This window comes from Dermochelys coriacea, chromosome 9 (genome assembly GCF_009764565.3).
Source record: "Dermochelys coriacea isolate rDerCor1 chromosome 9, rDerCor1.pri.v4, whole genome shotgun sequence".
NCBI classification, from domain to species: domain Eukaryota; kingdom Metazoa; phylum Chordata; order Testudines; family Dermochelyidae; genus Dermochelys; species Dermochelys coriacea.
In genome coordinates this window covers 89,673,093-89,686,096 of record NC_050076.1, presented here as the reverse complement: position 1 = coordinate 89,686,096, position 13,004 = coordinate 89,673,093, and the positions used below count along the sequence as shown (strand labels likewise).

General features: G+C 44.7%; 1 protein-coding gene across 2 annotated transcripts in view; it reads left to right on the top strand.

Moving 5' to 3' along the window:
• The first annotated feature begins 5,765 nt into the window (after positions 1-5,765).
• Positions 5,766-13,004, top strand: part of LOC119861110 (X-linked inhibitor of apoptosis) — a 42,248-nt gene continuing 35,009 nt past the window's right edge. The window contains exon 1 of one of the 2 annotated variants that reach the window (XM_038415648.2): positions 5,766-5,878. The gene's annotated coding sequence lies outside the window, so the exon portion shown is untranslated. The remainder of the gene's footprint in view (positions 5,879-13,004) is intronic. The other variant, XM_043492850.1, reaches the window with a different exon arrangement.

Here is a 13,004-nt window from a genome sequence, read left to right as displayed (position 1 = left end):
AGATAACTTCCTCCCCAAAGCCAAAGGATCTAGAGTATTCTCCAAGCTGCATTCCTTGAATGGATTCTGGCAAATTCCTTTAGCCATATAGAGTGCTAAACTGAGTACATTTGTCACACCTTTTGGAAGATTTTGCTGTAGAAGATTGCCTTTCAGGATTACCAGTGCACTTGAAATTTTCCAAAGAAATGTGGCAGAAACGTAAATGAGCACAAATGGAGTTGTAGTTTTGATGTATGTTTCTTCAGTGAAAGAATACAACAAAACTTTCAATGAAGTTCTAAGCCTACTCAGTTTGTCTCGCCTAAAGTTAAACAAGGAAAAATGCCGTTTCTGCCTATCCCAAACTGAGTTTTTGGGACAGACAATAAACAAAATGTAATCAATCCTAGCCCTGAGAAAGTAAAAGCAGTTTGAGAACTTAATCCACCAACAAATGCACCAGAACTGAGACATGTACTGAGGATGGTAAATTACAAGACATTCCTGCAGTGACAAAACCACTGAATGAACTATTAAGTCCAATGCATCGGGCTGAGGGACGTACTGGCCACCACTTCCAGCAGTTCCCATTGGCCTGGAGCAGTGAACTGCAGCCACTGGGAGCACCGATCAGCCAAACCTGCGGAAGTGGCAGGTAAACAAACCGGCCTGGCCCGCCAGGGGCTTTCCCTGCACAAGCGGCAGAACAAGTTTGGGAACCACTTGCCCTAATGAAGGAACACTAAGGAAGTGACAAGAGGTGGTACGTGCACTATTAAGCGACTCAAATAGATTCATGATTAAAGGCGACTGCATTATAATTCCAAACTAAATGAGAGGAGAAATCCTAGACCTCATCAATGAAGGACATCAAGGCCTACCTAAATGTTGTGAAAGAGCCAACCAGTCAGTGTGCTGGTTGGGCATCAGTAAGGACATAAAAAATAAAGTATCTGCATGTGGACGTTGCAGAACTAACAGACTAACACAACAGAAAGATCCTTTAATAACTACACCTGTACCAGAAGGATCTTGGAAAAGGCTAGCTGCAGATTTATGTGCATTCAGAGGACATCATGACCTAGTTGTAATGGATTATTTTTCCAGGTATATGGGAAATAATGTACTTGAAAGACATAACGTATTGCAGTGTTATCGAAAAATTTAATGCACTTTTGCTCATTTCAGTATTCCAGAACAACCAATGATGGACAATGGACCACAACTCACTGCACTGGAATGTAAGTCATTCCAAATGAAATAGTATTATTATCCATAATACTAGCAGTCCACATTGCCCACAAGTGAATGGAGAGGCAGAGAGAGATGAACAGACAAGAAAATCCTACAGTTGGAATATTCATTTCTTAATCTTCTCAGCTACAGATCAACAACACAACTCCTGATGGGAAGACAACTCAGATTCTTTTCCAAAGTCAGAACAGTAAATCTATCTCCAAAGTGGCCAGATATGAAGAAATTAGTCATATCAGATCAAAAGGCAAAAAGAGCTTATAAACACTTTTACAACAGGCATCACTCAGTTAGAGAACTGCCAGATCTGGTGACCATGTTTGTGACAAACTGGATGGAGAAAAAGGATGGAGAATTCCAGCTATTGTAAAGAAAAAGAATTCATTTCCCAGATCCTATGTGATTGAGACCAACAGTGGAATGTTCAGCAGAAACTGTCAACATCTACAAGATGTTTGTTAGAAAGAACAATCAACAGAGCAAACTCTACATGTGGTGGATGTGGACCAAGAAGAAGACTCAGATTCCAAATCAACCACAGCCAGTCATTGCAACTAATGGACAGCCAGATGACAAAGTTGTTATGTGTGCAGGTCATGAACTTAGAAAACCAGTGTGATTCAGCTTAACAGACTGATCTGTACTGAACTTTAAAAATAGTTTGATAGTGTAAATTTGGTAAATGGTAGAAATGTAAAACTTAAAGGGGGAGATGCAATGGAATGTTAAACTGTATTATAATGTTTAGCCACTAGCTAGTGCCATGTGTAACATACCTTATCTGAGCTGAGAACAGCCATAGTTGGCAGCGTACTGAAGATACCTAAAGGCAACACATTGTCATGTATCTTTCTGGGTGGAAGCTCTGTAACCAGTCCATATCTGGTACATGACATAAAGTTTTTTTCTTTTGTTCTGAAGTGCCTTGAAATTAAGTTTTTAAAAAAGAGATTTGTATGTACATTTTAAAATTCCTGTCATTAACTTGGTGAATGATGTGACGAAATTTATTATTTCTATTATAGTAGCACCTGGAGGCTCCACCCAAGATTGGTACCCCATTACACTAGGTGCTATACAAACACATAGGCTTATGTGTACATTTGAGCTGGGAGGTGTGATTCCCGGCTTGTGCAGACCTACCTACACTAGCTCTGCTCAAGCTAGCTCACTAAAAATACCAGTGTAGTTGGGATAGCACAGGAGGTAGCTCGAGCTGGCCACCTGAATACATCCCATCCTGGCCCCTAGGTACATACTCAGGCAGGTAGCCCAAACCACTGCCTGTACTACTCTGGCTATACTGCTATTTTTAGCATCTAACAATTTTAACAATCAAATCTCCCAGCTCACATAGATGCTAAATGTTGACTTAGCCATAATGAGAGACAGTTCCCATGTTAAAGAGCTTTCAATGTAAGGCCCTGAGCCTGAAATACTTAGACATCTGTATAATTTTACATGCGAGTAGTCCATAGACTCCCCCAAGATATTGGTCCCAATCTCCCTGCCCAGCCAGAATCTTTGGGGAATTTAGCTTCAAAGCTCCAGCAAGTCTCTACTGAGCATGTACAAACTGAGACTTTTCAGAGGTTTATAACTTGACCAAATTTGGGTGAATTTTCACTTGGATAGCAAAAGACAGATCCCCACAAAAAGCCAATTCCTCTTCCAAATTTCAAGTCTCCATATCAAAGCATGAGAGCCCTCATGCTTCCCAAACAAAAGTTGGTTACATTATTTTGCCATGTTAAAAAATTCTATTTTCCATAGCCTCATTCTCAGGAAATACCTAAATTGTTTTGCCTGAAACTTTCCAGAATAATTCAGTTTGAGACATACACCAAGCTGTAAAAATGTCAGCCCTAATGGTTAAAACTTGGCAGTTATAAGCAACTGAAAACAGCATAGGTGCTGGAACTAGGTGTACTGCCATACCCCCTGGCTTGAAGCGGTTTTGATCATATACAGCATTTACAGTTTGGCTGTTCCAGAAGAGTGCGCTCAGCCGCGCAACCGGCAGCTCGCTGGGCACCAGCCAGTGCAGGCACAGCACTGCCCAAATGTCAGGCAGACTGCGTCCGTGCAGTTTGCGTGCGTATGTACCAGCTGCCGCACGTAGTCCAGCTCCGTGCCCATGTGGTGAGGCCACGCTGGGCCAGCATGGGGCCCGGCTCCAGCTTGCCCTGCACAATGCGCAGCAGCAGCCCATTGGCAGTTCTGCCCTGCGGCCCGGAATTGCTGTGGCCTGGCCAGTTTGCCCCTCCCACCCAGGGCCGGATTAACTTTTTGTGGGCCCAGCACCAAACATATTTGTGGGCCCCCATTGGGAAAATAGGGCATGTGATGGGAACTGGTTGAGGGCAATGAGGCACAGTGCAGTGGGAGTGGCCCCACTTGGCCCAGCACAAGGGCACTGTTTACAAGCCCACAACTGCTAGACGCACACTGGCTCGCCCAGCCCTGCAATGCCAGCATGCCCCTTCCACACTGCCCCCCTGCCTAGTGTCCTGCCCTTATGCCCAGCACCCCCCCACTTACAGACTTCCCCCACAGATCCCTATGCCCAATGCCCCTGGACCCGCTATGCCCAGCACCCCTTGCCCAGAGACCCCTCCCGTTGACCTCCCACCACAACTGCACAGCACCATGCACACTATACCCCTGCCTAGCTCCCCCACCCAAAAATCCCTACTGTCAAGCACCCCCTTCACAGTCCCACCATCACAGCTGTACAGCGCCCCATATTCCTGAGGGAATTCTGCATCAAATTCTGTGCATAATATTTTAAAATTCTGTAATTTTTTTTTTTTTTACAATAAATAAATGTGGAAGTTCCACCATGGCAGTAGGGAGCACAGGACACTGAGGTGGGAGAATACCCTGCAGCCTCGCCCACCCCTTGGGACAGGGACTTGTCAGTGAGGCTGAACCTGACCTTGATACAGCACAAGAGTCATGCCTGCCACAGAAACACAGTAAAATTGCCAGATGTGAGCAGGGAGGCTCAGCCTGGCAGCAGGATCCAAGTGCAGAGGGACTTAGCGTGGGGGAATTCAGATGGGGGTAAGATGGTTCTGTGTGGGGCAGTCTGGGTGCAGGCAGCTCAGGGTGGGATCTGGATGCACAGGGAGGTTCCAGGTGCAGGGGCAATGGGAGTCTGCAGGGGGAACCAAGTGAAAGTGATTGCAGCTTGGTGGGGGGGTGTCTGTAGGTGGTTGGGGCTCAACCTCTGGGGGGAGGCTTATCGGGGATGCAGGGGAGGTGGGGCTTGTCAGGGTGAGGGTTTGACCGGCCTGCTTAACAGGGGAGTCCCAGCTGTTGCCAAGGGAATCCGCATGCTTGGCCCCCGCTTCCCCTATATCCCCTTCTCTTCCCTATCCCATCATAGGTGCTGACTTTTGGTTTTGCCAGTGGGTGCCACATCCCGGCTCTGCCCTCTCCCCCAAGGTCCTGGCTCCACTCCTTCCTGGCCCCGCTCTGCCCCCTCCCCCTAGATCCCCTCCCACTCACTCCTTTCTGCCCCCTCCCGCCTTAAGGGCAAAGTGTGTGTGTTGGGGGGGGGGGTCAGCTCCCCCCAACTGGCCCTTTTCAGTATATTTATGCACTTCTCATATTCTATTTATTGAATGTGTGTCTATCATTGGTATCTTAACGTCATATTAAAATAGTAATGAACTACATCATTACATTATCATGAATTACAGTGTATTAAAATCATTACACTCAGCTACAAGCTGTCTTCACTAACAGCCCAGTTTATAAACATTACGTTCACTCTGCTTCACACCTGCTTGGGGCCTCGTTGGGAGCTGCGGGCCACTGATGGCAGTGGAAAAGTGGCAGCTGCGAGGGACAAGCAGTGGGGAGTCTTCCCCCTCTCTTGTTTCTTCTCTAAGTCCTTGCTCCGCTTCCTGATGTTTCCCCCTTGTTACTTCCCATCCATGTCCCTTTTCCCATCTCTCTCTCTACTCCCGCCTCCTGGTGCTCGGTCTAGTGCCTGGCCCACCCCTATACTCAAAGCGCAGAGCAGGCTCTCCCTCCTTGGGGTAGGAAGGATTGCCTAGTGGTTACGGCACAGCCCTGGGGGCCAGGTGTTCTGGGTTTGGTTCTCTGCTCTGCCACAGACTCCCTGCTTAGCCTTGGGAAAGTCACTTCACCTCCGTGTGCCCTAGATCCCGTCTGCCAAATGGGGCCAATACTGACCCTGCCTCCCCGGCTAAATCCCTGCATGGCTGTGTCAAGATGGGGGAAATGAAAACACCAAGGTGGATAGATTTGCGCTGAATTTCTGCACAGCCTGAGAATGAGAGCCAGCTCCACACAGGGGGAACGGGAGAGAGGGGGGCTCAGGCCAGCTCGGCACAGAGGGGGGTCGGGGCTTCCCCTCCCCGCAGCTTCTGAGGCCCCAGAGGCCTCCCTTCCTGCTCTCCCCGGGCCAGGCCCTGACCCTGCTCTAGTGACCCGGGCGGCCAGCGCCGGGCTCCCCGCCTGCGCTTCCCCCTGCCGCCGCTAGATGTCGCCCCACGCCAACGGGCTCAGGGCCTCGGCCCCCGCCCCCGGCCGGTAGGAGGCCGCGAGCCGCCATCTTCTCGCAGGCGTGCGGGGCCGCCGGCGGCGGCGGCTTAGCGGAGCCCGTGCGGTAAGTTTGACGTGGGGAAGGGGCCGCTGCGGCCCGCTAGCTCGGACGGCAGGGGACGGGGGCAGCTCGGAGACGGGGGGGTGTCTCTGGGCTCCCACTACAGGGGGCGGGACACGACTTCGTCCCCCCTCCGGACAGTGCCGGGGCGGGCAGGACCGTTCCCGCCCCTCCGGGGGTGTCCTGGGCGGCGGCGGCGGCGGGGGGGGGGCTTTACTCCCCCCGCGCCCCTTCTGAGCAGGGCACGCCCGGGGGGGGGCAGGGGAAAGACTCTGATCCCCACCCCCCTTCTCAGTGGGGTTCCCCCAGGAGGGGGGCAGGGAGTCTCATTTCCCCTACGGCTGGTGCAGCGCCAACTACATCACACTTTTTATTTTATTTTATTTTTTTTTGGTGATTTTTCAAGACTCCTTCCCCTCTTCCCCCCCCCCCCCACCTTGTAATACTTTGTAATATGGAAACAAACATGTAAAATTAAAGGACCCACAAATCTTCGGGCGTTACCTGATTTATGGACACCCCCTAAGATGCAGCTTGAGTCCCCCAGGGAGTTGTGTTACCTGGATAAACTGGAGCCATCCTAAGGTTCCCTCACTTCCCATTTCCCCCATTTCCAACTGTGGCACAGCGGTATAGAGCCCTCGGGACTTATCTCCCTCCGAAATTGCAGGGCTGTGCTGGACTTGGCACCAGTCTCGCCTATGGCTCCACTGCGTTAACTAGTGTGTAATGCATTGCATGCCATTTGTCCACACGTCTGGAGTACACCTGACCTTTCAACTTCATTTCTGCCTCTGGTTTATCTGTAGTTGTCTCTCTCTCTATTGGCTTGTAGCTCATTTAAGGGTAAGGTCATTTAAAGAAAAGGAGGACTTGTGGCACCTTAGCGATGAACAAATTTATTTGAGCATAAACTTTCGTGAGCTACTGAATGCATCCGATGAAGTGAGCTGTAGCTCACGAAAGCTTATGCTCAAATACATTTGTTAGTTTTAAGGTGCTACAAGTCCTCCTTTTCTTTTCTGCGAATACAGGCTAACACGGCTGCTACTCTGAAACCTGTCATTTAAAGAGTTGCTTTTCTCCCTGTTAATCTTCCGGACCTGAAAGGTTGAAGAGTTATAACAGTAATACTTCTGTATATTGACAGGTTTCAGAGTAGCAGCCATGTTAGTCTGTATTCGCAAAAAGAAAAGGAGGACTTGTGGCACCTTAGAGACTAACAAATTTATTAGAGCATAAGCTTTCGTGAGCTACTGCTCACTTCATCGGATGCATCCGATGAAGTGAGCTGTAGCTCACGAAAGCTTATGCTCTAATAAATTTGTTAGTCTCTAAGGTGCCACAAGTCCTCCTTTTCTTTTTACTTCTGTATATGCAGCTGTTTGTCAAATATTATGGATATTTATTAAATAACTAAAAATGAAGAGGATTAAAGCAGCAAGTAAAACGGTATGAAATCATAAGCAAACTGGTGTGTCGTAAGCCAAAGTCTCTTTGAAATGAGGAAGTGTTTTCAAGATACTGCTATATCAAAGACTTAACCAAAAAAGTCAAAGTTCACTTTGAAAAGGTCTGCTTCTATAAAGTCTCAGAACTAATGTTTTATAGCTCACAAGAAAATAAATTTAGTCAGGGGATTGCTTTTTTGAAATCCAGTTCTAAGGTTGCTGATATTTCTATAGCGCAAAGACAGGAATACTTTTCTTGGTGAACCTGCCTTTCTAGAGGCTTTAGTAAGCCTCAAATAGCAAGATCAGAGAGATGTTTTCTATTAAAGCATTGGCCATTGGAAATTACAGAGGGGTAAGACTGTTAATTGTGGCGCTGATCTGTGACTGGCTCCTAAGTAATCATGCTATTTAATTTTTTGTCACATAATTTATTTTCGTAAGGTAATAAAATATTTGAATAAACTAAATTCTGATAAAGGTTTTTGGGTTTGAATAATTTTTTTAAATTATTCATAAAAAAGATGTTTCTATACAAAGAAAATCCCAAACGGGATTGTTTTAACCGTTTTCTTAGCAAGTTGCAAAGAATCTACAATGGAAACCCTTAACTCTCATTGGAGTCAAGTGCACAACTTCACTTTTATTTAACATGGTAACTGAAATCTCAGGTTTTGGAAGTTTGTCAAAATGTAGCTCTCTGCCAATGGATAACCTAAAACTTGTTCTGCTGACCTTCATATATAGTAGATTTTCTGTAAAAGAAGCTACAAACTGTTTACCAGTTAATGGGATCTGAGGGTGCATGGTCCCTTAGAAAACTTGGGGTAGCATACAGGAAAAAAAAAATCAGTTTACGAATAAGGATAAAAAAAGAGATGATTGTGAACAGATAAATTTTACATTTCAGAAGACTGATATCTAATTTTCTGATGTCATTACAGGATTAATAACCAAAATGGAGGCTTTATTTTGTTTATAGATTACTAAATTATGTGCCATTAAAGCAGATTAAAAAAAAATCTAAGAACTCTTGTGGGACAGTATAAAAAGGAGAATCTCTTCTTCCTGCCCCATAGGGGACGACCTTAAAGATTAATCACAATTTGTCTCCTTTTTATTATTTAAATCTAGTTTGCCCTTCAAAATTCCTGCAAATAAGTGAAATCTTCTTGTGAAGGTGTTAGTATTTCATCTTTGAGAGTCATTAATTTGGAATTGAAAACATGACAGTGATTTCACAGTAAAAACAAAAAACACCAAAAATTTCTAAAACAGGGTGACAGGGTCGAAAACTGCTCCTGCTATTCTTTTAGGAATAAATCCCACTCTTAATCTATCTGCTTTGTATGAACTGTATTGGGTTTTCTTATAGAGAGATGGAAACATGTGGCCTTCCTTGTTCAAATTAAAATACATATATATTTCCCTAGCTTCTCTGCCACCTCCCTGTGCAAAGAAAGTAATAATTGTTCGTATTCTCTCCAGGTCTTCTGCAAATTTAGTTCTTTGAGTCCTGATACAATATGACACAATAGTCTCTAAGGTGCCACAAGTACTCCTTTTCTTTTTGCAAATACAGACTAACACGGCTGCTACTCTGAAACCTGTGAATATAGATCTTTGCAATTTGCAAATGTAACTCAAATTTTAATTCAAACAATTCTCGAGTCCTTTGAACCTATACTCACTTTCTCCTGCCAAATCCTTTCTTCGTTTTGGCTCAGCTTCCACTCTCCTGATTCCTGCTATTTCTGAGAGATGTTTCAGAGTAGCAGCCGTGTTAGTCTGTATCCGCAAAATTCCACTGAATGCATCCGATGAAGTGAGCTGTAGCTTATGCTCAAATTTGTTAGTCTCTAAGGTGCCACAAGTGCTCCTTTTCTTTTTGAGAGATGTTTGCCATTTACAAGATTATATGCCTAGTCAGGTTATGTATTTTTGCTGATTCATTCTTTCTCTTTGATTTTTCTCTCCAAATATTTCATACTTTGATTTTTATTTCACGGGTTTATTGTCTGATGTTTAGATTTTTGTGCTGGATGTGCTATAAATGGGTTAAATAAATATTTAATTATTGCTTTTGACACAATTTTCCACATTTCCAACTGTTTGTGTAAAATTGTGTTTCCTTTAAGGGTATTTAATTTTGTCCTTGTATGTGGTTTTAGGGATACATAGAACTGCATAAAATCTAATTTATTACTAGAAATCCTACATTATTTTATCTCTTAAGATCGTTAAGTCCCTAGAAAATATTCATATGGGTTTTACTGTCTTTTTAATGTCAGTGTTTATTAATATGAGAGATTTCAGTTTAATAAAACAGACTATATTCTTCCTCATCTTCTTTTAAAAAGATGCAGGCTGTGCACCTGTCTTTTGGCATGTTACTTGACAATAACACTTTCCCCGGAAATGTTATCATTGTAGAGCATTGAACAGAACATGACTTCTATCCTAATATATAGGATGTTGTTTTGTTGGGCTTTTCATTTAAGGAACAAAAACGGTTGGGAACTCCAATTCTGCCAAGTTTAGGCCATCTTGAAAAATACCAAAAACCCCTTACCAAGTCAAAATGTCAAATGGATTATTCTTCCTGCTGCCTTATTAAAGGCATTGAAAAAAATATATTTATTTATAAACTGGGTTTTGGTTTTCCTGTACCATGTTAGCAGTCTCAGGGCCTGTTAGTTTCTCTTTCATTTTGTGATTGCAAAAGGCTGTTTTGTTTTTATATGGTGCAATCGGTAAACTAAGATTAATCTGGATTTTTTTTATAGGATTTCTACTTGCTTCCTGTAGCTAGCTACATGCATGGCTTGTGTTTTTGTTTGATGTTACTCATGGAACACTAACTACTTCTGTGATGGAAAACTGTGCACATAGAAGTCAGCCAAACTGGTGAACAAAGAAACAGGCCAGCACTAATTCCGGAACTCTGGTGACTTTGCCCTGTGTTCTTAGAAGCAAAAGCAAGAAGAGTTTCTAATGACTGCTCCCACTGATATGAGAAACTTTTAAAAAGATATCTCTGTTACTGACAAACATTATCTGACTGGTTTGATTTCTAATAGTTTGGTTGGTAGGCTTCATTTCAAGCTGCTTTGCACCTGCAAAACCAATCCAAGACATGTTTTCACGGCAATTCGGTATGCAGTCCCATTAGGGTTCACTAGTAGCTGAACTAACATTAGACATTAAAGCACTAGTCACATTTTCTATCCGTTGATATCACATCTATGGTAGGTGAGGGGGGTGACAAGGAAATGGGGTAAGAGGGCATGAGTTCAGACAGCAGAGGGGAAGAAAGGGAAAAAAATGTATTCCTGTATTTGAATCGTAGAATATCAGGGTTGGAAGGGACCTCAGGAGGTCATCTAGTCCAATCCCCTGCTCAAAGCAGGACCAATCCCCAATTTTTGCCCCAGATCCCTAAATGGCCCCTTCAAGGATTGAATTTACAACCCTGGGTTTAGCAGGCCAATGCTCAATCCCTAGAAATGGTATCTTGTCAGGTAGAAGTACTGACTCTGAAAAATCCAGTTCAGGGCACTTGTGGGAGGGAAACAGGAGGCCTGAATCACCTGACCTAAGGTAAACAACCAAAAAACATTGGGGCATGACCATTATGTTTTAAACCAGCACTTGACAAATCTACTTGTCCAGTCACCACTGGGAATAGGAAACTTTACTTGGTGTATTGGAGATTCATCCATTAGTTTTGTAAAATTTAAGAGCACTTAAAAGTAAGCTTCCAGGCCTTGTGAATGTGAGTAAAACCAAATAGCAGAGCCCCAATTTCTTGTGAGCTCCTGAGAGAGGTGTAAACTGCCTCCAGGCATTTCAGGGGTGTTAATTCTGTTGGCTTTCTATATCTGTCTTATAGAAATCTGAAAAATATCTGAAAAATCCACACATCTGAGATGTGTAGCTATATCAATGTAAATTCCCAGCATAGACTAGCCCACAGACCAGACATGTTGTAGGGGGTCAAAACAAAAACAAGAGATTTTGGCTTTAGTCACAGGAATAAAGGAATTCAAAATGAAACATAAAATCCAGCACAAGTGTTTTCCTCAGGCTTGGTTGGTCCCTGAATTCCTTTTTCAGGACTACTCAGCCTCTGCTCTAAAGTAGCTTTAGAGGAGAAATTCATTGTTCATGAGGTGCACGGATGCTACAATAATGGGAGCATATAAATAATTTAGATTCTTATTTGTTTGGACAGCACCTAGCATTGGTGGCTTTTACTTTTTAAATATCCAGAAGTGCTTTGTTTAGTTGTACTATAATATGCAGATATAGAAGCCAGCCTATAGTGTTAGAATCCATAGAATCTTGTTGAAGCTGTCTTATGTTTTGTGATTCATTGAGGAACGGAACTGCTCTATCAGGCTCTTATTCTGTTTTCTGACAAAGTCCAGACACTTCAACTTCTGTAGAAATGTCTTTCCTATGGAGAAAGCATGCTCACTGGAAACTAGGAGTAGTTTATATCAAGGAAATATTTACTATATTTACATTTACTGTAGACTGGTGGGAAATAGCCCATCTTGTATATGTCCCTTACATGTTTGTGGGTTTGGGGTTTCTATGGGATAAGTAAAACCATGAATTTGAATAGACATTAAGTACTTAAACTGAGAGCAGTGTCCTAGCCATAATTGGTTCAGTTATTTGGTTGGTGTAAAACCTTTATATTACATCATAACAGACCCGTGACTTCAAGGCCAGCATTTTGAAAAAATGATCAGTGATTTTGGATACTGAAAAGGGCCTGATTTACAGAATGTGAGTGTGACACTAAAGGGTTCTGTCACTGCCTGCCTTAATAGTGTGCAGGTCTGGTTTAATTCTCTGACACCAGTACCTAGTCCACAAGTGTAAGGTCTCACCAGCTCAGTTACTCTTTGCAGGTTTACATCAACAGCCTAGTCTCCTTAAATACATCCTCCCTAAGTTCTGAACTGCCAGACAGTTGCCCTTTCCCCCTCTGGTTCATAACTAAGGCTGCGAGTTTGTTGCGGAAAGTTTCGTGACTTCTGCAGCAGCTGGTGTGCCTGGCTCGGGGCAGTTCAGGCAGCCCCTGCCCCAGTGGCACCAGCCAGTGCTGGGGCACTCTCGGGATACTGTGCACCCCCCCGCCCCCCCCAGCAGCAGTACAGTTTGCATGTGGGAGGGGTCAGGGGATTGGGGCATGGGACGGGGTGAGACGGGCTGTGGGTGGCACTTACCTGGGCGGCTCCCCAGAAGCAGTGACATCCTCCTTGCTCAACTGTTAGGTAGAGGTGTGGCCAGGCAGCTCTGCGCACTGTCTCTGCCAAGAGCACTGGCTTTGCAGCTCCCATTGGCCAGGAACCGCGGTCAGTGAGAGCTGCGGGGGCAGTGCCTGCCACCGGAGGCACGGAGCCAAGTAGGGAACCTGCTTGCCCTGCCACCTCCCCCACCCAGCACCAGCGGCGGACCTGGGCTGCACGCCACAAACCTTCATCCGCCCAGCACCCAGGCTGCGCACTGCAAACCCCCTCCCCCAAGTTTCAGTCAGGGTATATAGTAAATGTCATGGACAGGCCACGGGCTGTGAATTTTTGTTTACTGCCAGTGACCTGTCTGTGACTTTTACTAAAAATACCCGTGACTAAAACATAGCCTTATTCATAACCCCTGAAGGG